Genomic DNA, 15,328 nt, shown 5'->3' with positions numbered 1-15,328 from the left:
TACACCAAAGTATAAAAAAGTTATTAGCGCCAGAAGTTGGCAAAATCAAAAGAATTATTTTTGTACAGGAGGTTTTAATTTTTGTAAATGTATGAAAACATTATAAAACCTATACAAATTTGGTATCCCCTTAATCGTACCGACCCAAAGAATAAAGTAGACATGTCATTTGGGGCGCTCAGTGAAAGACTTAATATCCAAGCCCACAAGAAAATGGCGCAAATGCGTTTTTTCACCATTTTCATTGCATTTGGAATTTCCCGCTTCCGAGTACATGGCATGGAATATTTAATACCATCACTATGAAGTGCAATCTGTTACGCAGAAAACAAGCCGTCACACAGCTCTTTACGTGTAAAAATAAAAAAGTTATAGATTTTTGAAGGTGGGGAGTGAAAAATGGACATGAAAAAACAGGAAAGGGCCCGGTTAAAAAAAAAAAACTACAGAGCGCGAAAGGACCTTTGGGTGGTTCAGTTTCCAAAATCGCCATAAAGGCAGAGATCACAACAGTGTAAGGAGACTCCACCGGTGCTTTGAGTATAGCTACAATCCTGGAATATATATGCATCATTGACAGTCCTGCTGCTACTAACCATATAAAGGGTTCACAGATCTCGAGGACCAATTCCTAACACTATCTGCAGCTTTGTATTCAACTGATTGAATTATACCTGGTTTAGGTGGAGAAGGAAGGAAAATGACTGTAGGATCCATCAAGGTTCTAGGAATACAATGGAAATGAGTCCTGCTCCTCCCTTCAGGTCCTGAACCACAATTATTCAGTGGATTGGGTCTGACTGGAGCGTTTCTTGAAAGAGAATAGTGATTAATTACTAGCGGTTCAATAGAAATATGCAAATTGCTCTTTTGCAAGCAAAGGGAACGCTCTTATATTCAAGGTAACTCCCTTTTAAAGGGGTTTTCCCAGATTAAAACCTAATTTCTAGGCACCAGGGCCCCTCCCATCGCTGCATGTCCTTGAGGAGACACCACCGCTGTATACCATCACTGGCCGGAAGGGAACGTTTGTAATTGGAATATAACTTTATGCAAACAATATTTCCATCTGCAGGAAGCTGTTTTAGGTGCTCCCCCCTCACCCCCCATCCATGCAGAGAAGGATTTTGGCTGAGTGTCCTTTGGTGCCATGTTGGGGGGTTAATGGTAGAGGGTTTTACCGCTGATCTTTTGCACAAACACCTACAGTCTGATCGTCAGTTCTCCGGTGTTATTTTCCCTCCTTACTTACAACTTGTTTGACCACAATACGAAACCCTGGGAACCTCCGGCTTCAAGTGAAAGGAACATTTTTAAAAACTTGTTTTGCGTCTTTACTTTGCATCTCCTAAAACAAAATGCTGAAATATTACATATTCAATATCCTGTGAAATAAAGAAGCTGGGGCTAGGTTAAGTTGTGTGATTTTCGGCTGGAAACCGGACAGTCCTCAGCGTTTCCTGGTCTCTGGTTGTATTTGTTGCTTCACCGATGGGAGGTGAACACCCACCACAGTAAGGGCTCATTCACACAACCGCAATTGGAGCTGTGCCAAACTGTTACCCAGGGACTCCTTGCATCGTATGTCGTTGCAGTCCCATTGCCTGGAGCTAAGCCCATTCGCACGGCCCAATTGGGGCTGTGCCAAGTTGTTACGCAGGGACTCCTTGCATCATATATCGTTGCAGTCCAATTGCCAGAAGCTAAGCCCATTCACACAGTCTCAATTTTAGCCATGATCTGGTTGCATGACTTGCGACCACATCACAGCCCCCATAGATTTCAGTGGCTCCAGGTCACTGCGTGGTGCAGGTCACTGTCATGCAAGCAGTTCCTGAAACTGTGCCAAACTGTTTTATGCAGGGACTCCTTGCATCGTATATATCGTTGCAGTCCCGTTGCCTGGAGCTTAGCTCCTGAACTGAGGCCCCCATTTCCCACAACGCAGTTTGGGCTGACCAAACTCGTGCGCTTGTGGGACTTACTAGACCTAATGTAAAGCACTGATAGAGGTGCTGAGTTCTGCTCAGTGATTCTGGGTTCTTTCTGGTACATCAAGCAAGTTTATTGGAGCAAAGTCTTGTGCTGAGTAGAGGGGAGCAGACCTGACGTTCACGTTTGGCCGTGTGACCTGGACATATTGCAGGGTGGACGGCGAATAGCCAATACCTCAAATTGGCACTCCTAGCAACTAGCCATGCCTGTGGTCAATCATAGTTAGGTTTAGCTGCATGAACTTGCCAGATTGGATGTTCAGCCTCCTATCCGGAAATATGTCTGGGTTCACGCAACCGAACGCAAACGCCAAGTCCACTAATCGCTAGCGCTGAGCTCTTCCTCGGCCGCCTCTCATCAGCACAAGGTGTTCACCTGGTTCTTCATGGCGGCTCTTGGTGTCTTCCAAAATTAATCCGTGTGTTCGGGTTTCATGCTCAGGGTTGCTCAGTGACTAAGGCGAAGAATCAAAAAGCGTCGTCCCTCTCCGATCACTTGTTCATATCTGGAGATTTGGAAGGCTTTCTTAGCATGATTTGTATTGGCTCGTGCACATGGCTTCCCTCCAACATTAAATCCATGTACAGATTTGTTCTAGGGACGTAGCGACTGTTATTCCATGGAAACCGGCTCTGTACACGGGTTTCCTGACTTTGGCAGTAAAAGCCCTTGAAGGAAAATAATTGCACAAATTTTTTTTTTTTTAAATTTTGCATGCCTGAGGAGCACAGTGACTCCATTACTAGACTAATACTTTTCTACAGAACTTTTATAGACTTGTATTTGTTTTATTTCAAGTTTATTGTATTGTGTAGAATTTTTTTTTGGGGGGGGAGGGATTTTTTTTTATTATTCTACTATAAAATGACTGTTAATACTTGGGTTTTTGGCATAGAATTGCTGGAAAGAATGGACACCTATCGTTTTCCCACTAAAGACACTTCAGTCCAGTCCAATCCATTGTACGATAGGGCAGAGTACGGCTATTTGGAAACCCTAGAGACTGGGTCACCTATAAGTTCCAAAAAGTGATGCCAGGAGTTCATGTCCCAAGATAGTGAATACACTAATCATAAAAGGAGCTTCAAAATCCACTTTAAACATTATGCTAATGAAGGGCTTTGGGAGGGCATTAGCAGAGCCCCTCCGTGCTTCGGCTTTACAGGTTATTACTGTCTTCCCCTCCCCTCTGCTACCTTTACACTTTCTTTTTCTCCCTGCCTGCTGTAATCTCACACAGTGGGAGGGGGAAGTGCTTCTGTACAGTATAACAGCCTGTAAAGCTACAGCACAGAGCGGCTATGGGTATGCCCCCAGCACACAATCCCTGTACAGGGTATACAGTCAGTCCCTACTCCCTATGATACATTGAATACATTTCTGCAGTTTTGTGCTCTGGCAGGAGTAATACAGATAAGGACATGAGTCTGTAAGGCGCTATTATTTGATTACTCATTAGGTAAATACATGGTGCACTCACGTGAGTACTTGCTCTCAGTCTGGTCCCCATATCTCAAGTACACAATGTTCAGCAATGTCCTGCTACCCACCACCTTCCTCGACATTGCACAAGTAGGAGAAACCTACCTACCACGTTGCGTGTCTGACTAGTAAGCGTTCTGTATTATATGGACCATAATGACTCTGTCACCAAATAAACAGAGAAGGGTCACTTTTTGCCTGAGATGAGTCAAGTTTAGAGGCTAGAGGGGAGCATCCCTTAAAACACCCATATGTTTGACCATGCCTATGGTCCCTTATAGAAAAAAAGGAATAAGAATCTCCTTTTTCACATCACTCTTCCAAGTATGCCGCTAAAGGAAATCTACCATCAAAATTAAGCATTATAAACCTGTGACTCTTACTCGTAGAAGTGTGAGGGGGGGAGGGGGCACTGTGTAACAGCTTGTGAATCTTCAGCATGGTGGGGCTCTGGTAATGCCCCCCAGAACCCTTCAGGCTTGTTAGCTTAATTTTAAAAGTTGATTTTCAAAAAGGAAGGAGGCTGTGGATACCAAATATGAGGATTACCATAGTCTGGGTACCTGGAGCTTGGAGTAAGTTCCCCTTGGTTTATCATGATGGATTTTGATGGTTGATTACCTCTTTTTAAGGAAAGCTAAGGGCCAAGACTTGCTGTTTAATACAAGATATCTAAATAAAATGGGCTTTATTTGGGGCGTATGTGGGCTCCCCACAGGTATTATTACCAGCGATGGTTGTTCATTTATCCTCGCCATTAGATCTTCAGTTATTATTGATTATATTTCAGTCTTGTACATCACTGTTACTATATTAAGTAAAAGATTTCAGTATATTAATGCTATTTATATTGGGGTATATCTACAATGGGCCCAAGGGCCATTTTTAACCCTTTAGTGCTTGTTAAAATATAACTTTTAATTTCTAATCTAAAATTAAATAAACTGTGTGCTCTTTCTTTGACTCAGTGTCAGTTTTAAAATTATCAGGGATCCGGGATCAGTCCTCTTCTTTGTCTATCTTTCCTCTGTCAGTTCTAGCTGTATTACTTTGTGCTATCCTCTGTTGTTCAATTTGGCCTATAGGTGCACATTCAGCAGTCTGACATGGGACGTTTATAGGGTTGGGGAAGATTTAGGATTGGGGTAGGGTAACTCTCATCATTCATTCCACCAATTCATTCATTTCCTCCACCTCCTCTATTCCCTAAAAAAGGTCTATTTTTCCTTTCTAGTCCTCTTTGTCTTGAACTAGGCTGGTTCCCTGATCGGCTGGTCTCGTTCCCTGGTTTAAAATCCTAGCGTCGCCCCCCCGACATGTTTCGCCACTTAACGTGGCGTCCTCAGGGGTTCGGGGCAATAGCAGTCTCGGTTGCCGTTTCTGCGCCTTTTAAGTGGTTTTCTGATGACGTTATCCAATGGGTGTGCGCTTCACCGCCAATCCCTGTCTTTAGTTGTATACCTCCCCCTCTTTTCTATTGGTTCCGAGGTGTAGTTGGATTTTGATGCGCTGCGCATGCGCCATTTCTAATTTTCTGCGCATGCGCATTCCCAATTTCAATGCGCTTGTTTTTGGAGTGAGTCGTCTTTTCGTATTTGTCGCGCTTACTAATTATCTCAGTGTGCGCATGCGTGGATGTATTGTGAATACTTCTCTGCCGATGTAGGACTTATCTCCATCTATTCCTTAGCGCTATGTTGTTGTAAGTTGGTCAGATCCTTTTCTCTAAATGGATGGATCTATCTATATTAGAGGTGTGTAGCTTCTATGTGAAGTACGTTCATTCTTGTTCTTGAAGGGGATATTGGAACGTTTTTGATTCTATTCATAGTCATAATGGTCATTGTTGTGTTTTTTGGTTTGGACAGCCGAGTATTGCATTGGCACTGAGTTTTTGTTTTGATTTTCTTGTTTTTACATTTCTTTTACTTTTCTTCAGGGTTTCCTATCCCTTGTTTTTTATTCTTTTAGGGCTTTATTGGTGTGTCCCTCATGGTAGGTTCCTAATTTTTAGTTGGATAATAACTTTCTTGAGGTTTAGTCTGTTTTAGTTGGTTTATAGGAAAGGTGCGAAAGTGAAGCCCTCATTTAAGCCTTTTGGGCTCAGTGTGTGGAGTCGATGGATCCAACGGGCTTCTATTTGTTTCAATTGGTTGTCTATATTCCCCCGTCTTGGACCTGTCTTGAGTTGATCGATACCCCAGAATTTGAGCTGTCTTAGGTCGCCATTGTGTGCCAATTTCATGTGTTTTGTTAGTGTCGTTTCTTTGTCAGTGCGTATGGTACTGAGGTGAGATGAAATTCTTTTCCGTAATTCTTGTACGGTTTTTCCCACGTAGAGTTTCGGGCATTTGCATTGCGCTATATATATTACTCCTGTTGATTTACAGTTTATATATTTCCTTATCTCGTAGGTGTTTTGTCCCTCTGTATCTGTAAATGTTTTTTTCTTTAACATGTATTGGCATAGTGTGCAACTTCCGCATGGGTATGATCCAGTGATTTTGGGTTGGATTTTGTTTAGATTGGTCACACTTCTCTCTTGAAAATGGCTATGTAGTAACATTTCTTTGAGGTTTCTCCCTCTCCTGTATGTTATACTGGGGTGTGGTGTTATTATTTCTTTAGTATCTTCATCCGTTGTTAATAGAGGCCAGTATTTTTTGAAAATATCTTGTACTTGTTCAGTTTGTCCATCAAATGTTCCAATACATCTTATTAGGTTTTTTTCAGGTTGGGATGGTTGGTTACACAGGAATTTATATTGGGGGACACATGGAATCGCACCATGGACCCCTGTGATTTCTTAGAGGTCCGGCTCCACCATGCACATTTCTTTTTTTCTTTTTGGATCCTGATGGGAAACACAATTTTGTGCCTTTTTTATGTACTTTTATTAAAATCTGATTTAGACTTGCAATGAATCCTAAGTGCTGTGACCCTGGGTGGTCCTGGTGACTATGAGGAGTGTATGACATGAGGGTGCTGGGCTGGTATAGCAGGGACGCGCCATCCACCAGCACTCTGGGTGCTATGTAGGAGGTGTGTGTGTGAGGAGCTGCCGGCAGAGTCGTGCCTTTCCTTTCACTTCCTTTTCTTCCTTTTTGAAGCCTCGGATTCACGAGCCTATGAGTCAGATCCCGGGCCGGTCCTATTGGTTTGCGGGATGGTGTTTACCTGTTTTGCATAGCACCTTCCCACCCGTCTGAGTCAGCATGCCTCACCAAACACATAAGTAAAAGAAAGCAAGCAATCAGGAGATTGTGCGTGCCAGCAGGGAAGCAGCGGGATTGTATGGCTGTGTGCTCTTATACCGGGAGCTATAGAGGTAAGCCCCGTGCCTGATTATATATGGATACAGTGCTGTGCCTTCTGTGCCAGGCAGGAATATATAGTAGTATTATATATTGTATAATACCCTGGCCTATGTCTACTGCTGGAGAAATCCTATCACGCTACATCATACATCAGGGTGGGCTGAGGGTGCATGTTGTACTCTTCATGTTTCATGTATACATGTATCTAGTAGTGTTCTCATCTATCCTCGTAATGTTGGACGCCCCTTTCAGTAGACCAGGATGAAAATGTGTTTTGCTCCGTATCCCGGGACTTGGTTACTTGGAATATGGGGAACGTGTTTGGGTCCCAATTCATTTTTTTTGTTTTTATTCTGCCTTCAGATTGTAAATTCCTGTACGTGACTCAGGAAATAGTTTTTTTCCTTTTATTGTATCCCACAAGGTGACTGTTCATGACGGATGAGGCGACTGTCGTGCCGCTTACTCTAGGTATATATAGTATGGCGATTAGTCATTAGTGGTTTTAAGGGGTAATTGTCTACATATCTGAATATATTACAAGTAATCCTATGGAATATAATCTGCATGTGTGAGGTCTGCTTATTTATGGACAAGCCACCCAGCTTTTCTGCTTATTAATACACACAGGGGGAGATTTTAGCAAGTGTCTGAGGTAAAACTGTTGTAGGTGCTCATCCAATCAGAGGTCAGCTTTAATTTTATAAACTGCTGTGGGGATATCACAGCTGATCTCTGATTGGTTGCCATGAACAACTAGAACAGTTTTACCTCAGACACTTCTTATATATACCTCCCATAGTTGCCAAATATTTGTAGGCTGATTTGTCGCCCTATGGTGAAAACTGTGATGATGGGCCTATACGTTTCCTGGAAGTGAGGTGATCTGTTATCGATCGGTCTTGCTCAATGATTATACAATATACATATTTCTGGAGGTGGATCATATAATGACTGACATACAGCCCACATCCTTCATCATCATCATCGACCACTACGGTATGTATTCCCTTTCGTAGCGTTAAGGTTGAAAAACATGGCTGCTTTCTTCCAAAAACTGCTCCACACCTGACCATGGGTAGTGCATGGTATTGCAACAAAGCTCCATTCGTCTCTATACAGCTGATCTGCAATACCAGTACTGACCATGGTGAGGTGTGGCACTGGTTTTTTGAAGAAAGCGGACATTTTCCCCTTTAAATAGGGGCTCTGTGCCCACCACAGCAAACAGCTGCCTGGTCTGGGTGGTGGGACAGATGGCTTCCCTGCTGGGGTCCTCCTACACTCCTCCACCTGTCAATCTCATTTTGAGTTGTAAATTCACACAGTGACGTTCTTCATGTATGTTTACATTCCTCAGGGTTTTCAGATCTACGAGGGAAAACCCCGCATGATTTCTAGTGCTGCCTTCACTCTCTTCACACCAGGAAGTTTACCACATCCACTTGCACCCCCTAAAAGGGGTTGTCTGGAGGTTCAAAAAAACACGACATCTTTCTTCCAAGAACAGCACCACACCTGACCATGGGTAGTGCGCGGTACTACGACTAAGCTCCTTTTATTCATTTTTTTTTTTTCGTTATACACAGCTGAGGTGCAGTACCAGCGCTGACCATGGCGTGTCTCTGTTTTTCAACTGCTGGACAAGTCCTTTAAATCACCTTAAGATTATAGTAGTCCTCCTTACTAAAGGCCCTTGTATTCCTGGTGATGAGTAGAGTAGTGACTAAAGTATTCCTAATAATTACATCATTTACACGCCGAAAGTATCCATACTGTATAAGGGATGAATAAATGGCTCACTTTACTTTAGTCTGCAGCACATGGCACACGGTGATCTCCAGTGTTTATAGAGGCAGCATCAAACATCATATGACCCTATGCAGTGACAGTAGGTCACGTATCCTGTAAAGGAGTCAAATCAATATCATTTGGAGAAACTTGGACCATCTGAATAGCTGAACAGCATTATATGTGACTCGGGGTGCAGATGGCATCATGTCCTGGTGTCCCCTGAGCTGGGGCAGCACAGGTGCGGCGGTGGTATAGGTCCGGGTGGCAGCCGGTAACATGCGGGTGACCATACACAGACTGTATTGTTGTGCGTCATCTGTTCTCGATCAGGGGGTGGTCGCGGTGGGACAATATGGTGGTCGCTCAGAGGGAGGACGTCTTCATATCTCAGCTTATTGTGTGGGCACATATCTGACTCCACTTTTTTTTTATTTAGCACGTGGGCTTATCTTTTTGGTTCTGGTAAATCGTGCCAGCTGCTTTAAATATCCATCTTATTAACATGTAAAATGTTCCAGACAGCCCACACACGGCTCTGCGTTACAGCGATGTAGTGTGGAGGAAGGCGGCGCGGCTCCACGAGGGGAGAATCAACTGTTCGCTCCTGCCTTTATATACAGACGGGGTCCCAGTTTTAAGGAATCGGTGGTATGGGATACAGCGGTAAGGCTTCTCTTGCCAGCATATGGCACTGCCCGGGCGAGCATACAGGCGCACGATGGAGAGGCCGAGGGATCACCCCTCTCCATAGCGAGGCATGGCCCTTGGCTGTAAACATGGGAAAAGACCATCCTCTATTTATTTTTTTTGTGTGTGTGTGGTCACCGTACAGCGACCGGCACCTCATTCCTTCCCCCGAGTAATGATTTGTATTTAATGTGATGTACTGGAGGTCCAATGATCTCCTTATACCTTCACAGATCCATGTTTTCTCATCGTCCGTCATTAGGAAATGGCGTCACAATCCCCATCAGACTGTTCAGTGTTTAAACACACCGGAGACGGCTCTTCCTGGTCCCCTCCATCTTTGTGTAATCGCTGGCGGGATTAGTCGTTTTCACTTTATCATGTTTGGTCTCCATTACAGACAATACGTTAGATCAACACCTTCTTTGTTCACATACGGTTTGCTGGAAGGGAGAGGGTGATATCAGGGGTGAGGTTTACACTGGCTGTGCACATTCCCACATAAACGTGCACACTGGGCTCAGCCAAGCATGCATGTGGTTCTGACTAATCTCCCATGAGAACAAAGGATTGGATATATGCCCAGTCCTCCTTTCTCCCAAAAAAGTCCCCCAATACACATTCGGTAACCTGTTTTGGGAAATGGGCATTGTAGGTCTCTTGTATGTGCTGTTCCATGCGCCAACCATATATAAAGGGGTCGTCCACTTTCAGCAAATAATTGATACAGATTGTTTAATGAAAAGTTATACAATTTTCCAATATACTTTCTGTATCCATTCCTCACTGTTTTCTAGATCTCTGCTTGCTGTCATTGTATAGGAAGCTTCATTGTTTACTTCCTTTTGGATAAAGACACAGGTGCACGGCTTGTTATATATCCCTGGTTATGTGATGTCACACGGATGCGCGGCTCCTTATATCCCCGCTCATGTGATGTCACACGGATGCGTGGCTCCTTATATCCCCGCTCATGTGATGTCACACAGATGCGCGGCTCCTTATATCCCCGCTCATGTGATGTCACACGGATGCGCGGCTCCTTATATCCCCGCTCATGTGATGTCACACGGATGCGCGGCTCCTTATATCCCCGCTCATGTGATGTCACACGGATGCGCGGCTCCTTATATCCCCGCTCATGTGATGTCACACGGATGCGCGGCTCCTTATATCCCTGCTCATGTGATGTCACACGGACGCGCGGCTCCTTATATCCCTGCTCATGTGATGTCACACGGACGCGCGGCTCCTTACATTCCTGCTCATGTGATGTCACACGGATGCGCGGCTCGTTATATATTACTGGTCATGTGATATCGCATCAGTGCATGGCTCGTTATATATCCCTGGTCATGTGATGTCGCATCAGTGCATGGCTCGTTATATATCCCTGGTCATGTGATGTCACACACATCACGCATATTTTGATTACTCTGTTACTAACGAGCCGTGCACCTGTGTGACATCACATGACCAGGGACAGGTTTTATCCACAGGAAGTAAACAATTGAGCTTCCTGTTGCAAGCAGAGATCTAGAAAACTGTGAGAAACTGATACAGAAAGAATATTGTAAATTTGTGATACTACTCAGTACACAAACCATATCAATTATTTTCTGAAAGTGGGTGACCCTTTTTAAGGTAGACCCTATAGCAGTGGTGGCGAACCTATGGCACGGGTGCCAGAGGTGGCACTCAGAGCCCTTTGTGTGGGCACCCGGCCATCGCCCCAGCACACCAGACAGGACTCAAAGAATCTTCCTGCAGTTCCAAGCAACTTAAAAGATGTCATATATTTAAGTGATATTTACTTTGCCACTTGGGACTGTAGGAAGAGGGAGAATGAGTAGACAGATAGATCCAATCTTTGGAAGAAGCTAAAATGATGCAAATTTTCCATCCTGTCCTCAGGAGGCCAATATGATCGAAAGTTGTTGAAGAACAGGGAGCAAAGTTACTGCTTTAATTTTTGGTTGGCACCTCGCGATAAATAAGGGGGGTTTGGGGTTGCAGTTTGGGCACTCGGCCATCACTGCTCTATAGTATGAGGCCATAGAACCTCCTGAACTGCGGGGCTTGTATAAATGAATCTACCTTTTCTAAACAGAAGTATACGGACGGTTAGATGGACACCTCTGTGTGTACGGGAGGTGCAGATGGAGCCCTCCTAGACTATAGTCTACAAGGGAACATGCGTAGTCTTTGTTTGTTTGCCTATGAACTTTAGAGAGTGTCTCTGAATAGTAGAAGGCGCCCTGTGTGCTCCTGGCTGTGTTGGCGCTGAGGGCTAGGCTGGCATGATAAAGGATCAGGTGCAGGCGGCAGTACACACACCGCTGCCTCTGTCCGCTCCTGCTGGAAAGCAGAAATGATGAGTTTACCATCTAGGAACGACTACAACGTCTTTTACCTTAGTTGGTCTGCATTTCGGTTTGCGACGGGCTTGAAACCTAACAAACGCTGCCTTCATACGCGCCAGCTATTGGCTTCCATACAGAGGCTTTACTGTGTATCGCGGGCGAGACTTAATCAGAGCATTGTCTAAGGTCGTGGAGAATCCGCCACATCCGGGGGTTAATTATTCATGAATATCATTATACACAAGGAGCTGTTAGCGCTGCTTACACCTGGATCCCCAGAGCCGCTTACCCCTCAGGCCCAAATGAAAGGATATTACACAGAGAGAATCCTATATACTTGTTTGGTTGTTTGTGTATTATTATTCTGAACTGCTGTAAAGAAAAGTAGGATGCAGACGACCTTCCTGATCTCTGCTCCATTCATAAACTACAGATCTAAATAAGCGGCATTTCTGCAAAAGATATAGGCTCATCAGCCACCTTGTCTGATCCCTTTAGCTTAAAGGGCACCTGTCATCAGGTCTCTGCCACTAGTCCTGTCACTACTACCTGTTGGAGCAGCTCACATGGATCCCATCCCAGCCTTTATCTAGTTATTTCATACATTATTCATTGTAAAATCATCTATTATTTATCATGTAAATGAGGCTGGTCACATGGTCAGAGGCAGTGATGTCACTCCTGTTACCCCTCCCCTCTCCTCCCCCTGCTCATGTCTGTGTGTAATGTATAGTAAAGCATTGCTAGTGTCTGTGCTGCATCTGCTGACATGCTGCATCCTCCTAATATACAGGGGAGAGACACAGACATCAGCTACACATGAATCTGACATGTTCTGCTATAACATGGCTGCCTGGAGCTGCTGTATCTCTCCTATACACACACACACATGCACACACAGGCTGCAGGGGGCGTGGCCACCAGCACCAGGAAGCACATCATTATACAGCCTCACATCATTATACAGGCTGTCAGTCAAGCACTGGGGGTGTGGCTGTGCCTCCCACTCATGAATAGAGTGGACAGCTTGAATATGCTAATGCTTCATTGGACATTTCACAGGTCATTTGCATACAGCTTTAGGACCTCATTGCTTAGGTTTACAGGCATGTAGAGGGACAATGAAGGGATAGAGGCAATGCTCTCTAATGGCAGTTTATGAAAATATATTTAGTTTAGGGGGGTTATTTTGTATGACGGGTTCTCTTTAAAGGGAACCTTTCACCAAAGTTTACGCCATCAAACTACCAGGTAGGGTATGAAATGTCCTTTCTAGAATTCTCTAGTATTAAAAAAAACACCCTCCAAAGTTGAGAAAATTAGTCATATTTGCCTGAGACTAGTCAAGTTTAGAGAATGCAGGGTCACCTCCAGGTGTTGAATAGTACATGGGAATCTCATGTTTCAGATCACATCAGGCTTGTTATTCTGTGATCTACAGAGCTGGCAAAAATCAGCTGCAGATAAAGATATTTCTTTACCTCTCTGTATCTCTGGTTCTATAGCTCACAGAACTTCACAGGGGATTCTAGAATGGACAAGGGGGCTGGTAATTTAATGGGGTAAAATCCATTTTTAAGGGAAACTTTTGAAGCTTCCCTTGGAAGCCAAACAAGGAGCAGGGAAGAAAAATAATTAAAACTGGCCTTATCCATTATGTAGCTATAATATTAGGACCTTACTGAACGTGATGGACCTATGAAATCCATTCAGTGGCCTGTGTTCTCACTTGGTATAATGAAGATTTTCCAAGATTTTGCTGAAAAATGTGCACGTTTGGATAAGTCTGTGTTATTGTGGATGTCTAGGAGCAAAGACCTGGTAGACTAAGGATACGAAAAATAAACATACACCTTAGTCCTCGTATCATATATGAGCAGCAGTGACGTCTTACCCTGAGCTGTTATCTTACATTTCCTCACCTAACACCTCTAGCACCCCACATGGGTGTGACACCTGAATGACGTGTCACGTCAATTATATGAACCTACACGGGTTTGCTCGGGACCGAATTTTTAACCTTTTACAGAGATGGCCAATTTGGGATTGATGCAGCACTATGAGGGCTTGTTTTTTGCAGTATATATTAAAGTTTCTACCTGTAACATTTTGGGGTACTTGTATGTTTGTAGGGAACAGGAGCGCAATTTAATAGTTTTTATTCCCCTTGTTTTTTGCAGTACTATAAGAGTAAAAATGTGTGTGTGTGTGTGTGTATATAATGTATGTGTGTATGTACAAGTCAAGGTGGGTGTACCATAGTTTTGGGGTTTGCAAATGTTAAGTACTATGTCCCGGTTTTGCCGATGAGGCTTTGGTTGAGGAGAACTACGGAGGTCCGGTAGTCCCCACCACATCTAATATTTCCTGCGTGATGTAAGACCGTATGACAAGACCTCCATAGGTGATGAATAGCTTGGTGCTATCTAGTGACTGATCCCTCATATATTTGCATGGCTTCTTGTAAGTTTCTGCTCATTTCCGCCTCTTTTCTCCATCGGGATGTTGGGAGGTAATTGTATAATATTGTCCCGGGCTCATGTTCTGCGGAGCTTTCTGTTCGTTCCCATACAGAATTAATGGCACGGGTATATAATTGAAGCGCACATCACATCCTCCGTTCATTTCTACGAAGGTGTCGCTTGTAATGAAGCCGCGGGGTGCGGAGTCAGGTCTGAATCATGGATCACGGGAGCGTATAATGATAGTGCAATAACTCCCACTTCTCCGTGGCTCTTTGTGCCCCAGACTTCTTTTGATTTATCGCAACCAACTAAGTTTCTATCTCCCGTGTCGCGCTGCCCGTAGTAACCGTTGCCATGTTCTCTCGTGTCGGTTTGACACAACACCGAGGAAATATGAGCCCAAATGTTCCCTTGTCAGATTAATGTACCCTCATTAACGCTTTGCTTGCTAACTGGGGGGGAATGTCGAGGTTACGTCATGGAGAAGCAGGTGGCACTTGAGGATCTGTGACATTGATAGCTTCATTATACGACAGAGAGGTAAATTGTTAGGCGGCGGGGATCATAGAGATTGCTCTGATTTCCCTGAGGCACTATTAAGGGGGTTATGCTGCTGGACCCTCACCAGCTTATTTTTAGGGAGAATCTAATGTCCACCAGATGGGGGGGATCCTTTACTAGTTTGTGTGTCCAATTTCAACATATTCAACAAAGATAAAACACAGATCTATACTCCTCTCCCCTTCCCACCATTCCTTCCAGGACATATACAAGGGTCACTGCTCCAGCCAGTGGTCTAGTGCCACATCCTAGTGACTGGCTGTAGCAGCGACGCCTCCAATCCCGGCATGGAGGGCCGGCAAGTATAGCTAGTTCTTCCCAGCATTGGAACAAGCTTTTTAAATTGGAAATCCCCCTTTAAAAGTGGTACCCATCCCAGTATAATACATTTTATGACAAGTCACTTCAACGGCATCTAGTTCATGCATGGTGCATAGATGATGCCAAGGTAAGTGCTCTCACATGGCTTGCACTATATGTGGCTTTTGCACATATGGTACACAAATACTGCATTCAGACCGGGCAATAAGAATGGAGACCCCCAGAGCAGACAAAAAAATACTGGAGACCCCCAGAAAAAAAACTCCTTTTAGGACTCCTCTTCTCGTCCTTGCACCACACTGCAGCTTCTTCTCTCCTCCTTGCTGGTTATATTCGGCAGCAT

At 44.2% G+C, this 15,328-nt stretch overlaps 1 protein-coding gene across 2 annotated transcripts in view; it reads left to right on the top strand.

Moving 5' to 3' along the window:
• The window catches only part of PELI1 (pellino E3 ubiquitin protein ligase 1), a 38,113-nt gene that overhangs the window by 10,587 nt on the left and 12,198 nt on the right, over positions 1-15,328 (top strand). The window contains exon 1 of one of the 2 annotated variants that reach the window (XM_072140390.1): positions 6,627-6,805. The exons of the other annotated variant lie outside the window; for it this stretch is intronic. The gene's annotated coding sequence lies outside the window, so the exon portion shown is untranslated. Of the gene's footprint in view, positions 1-6,626; positions 6,806-15,328 lie in introns of those variants that run through there. 2 annotated transcript variants of the gene reach the window in all.

This window comes from Engystomops pustulosus, chromosome 3 (assembly GCF_040894005.1).
Source record: "Engystomops pustulosus chromosome 3, aEngPut4.maternal, whole genome shotgun sequence".
Classification (NCBI taxonomy): domain Eukaryota; kingdom Metazoa; phylum Chordata; class Amphibia; order Anura; family Leptodactylidae; genus Engystomops; species Engystomops pustulosus.
The sequence above is the reverse complement of the archived record's forward strand: the minus strand, read 5'-3'. Positions and strand labels throughout refer to the sequence as shown.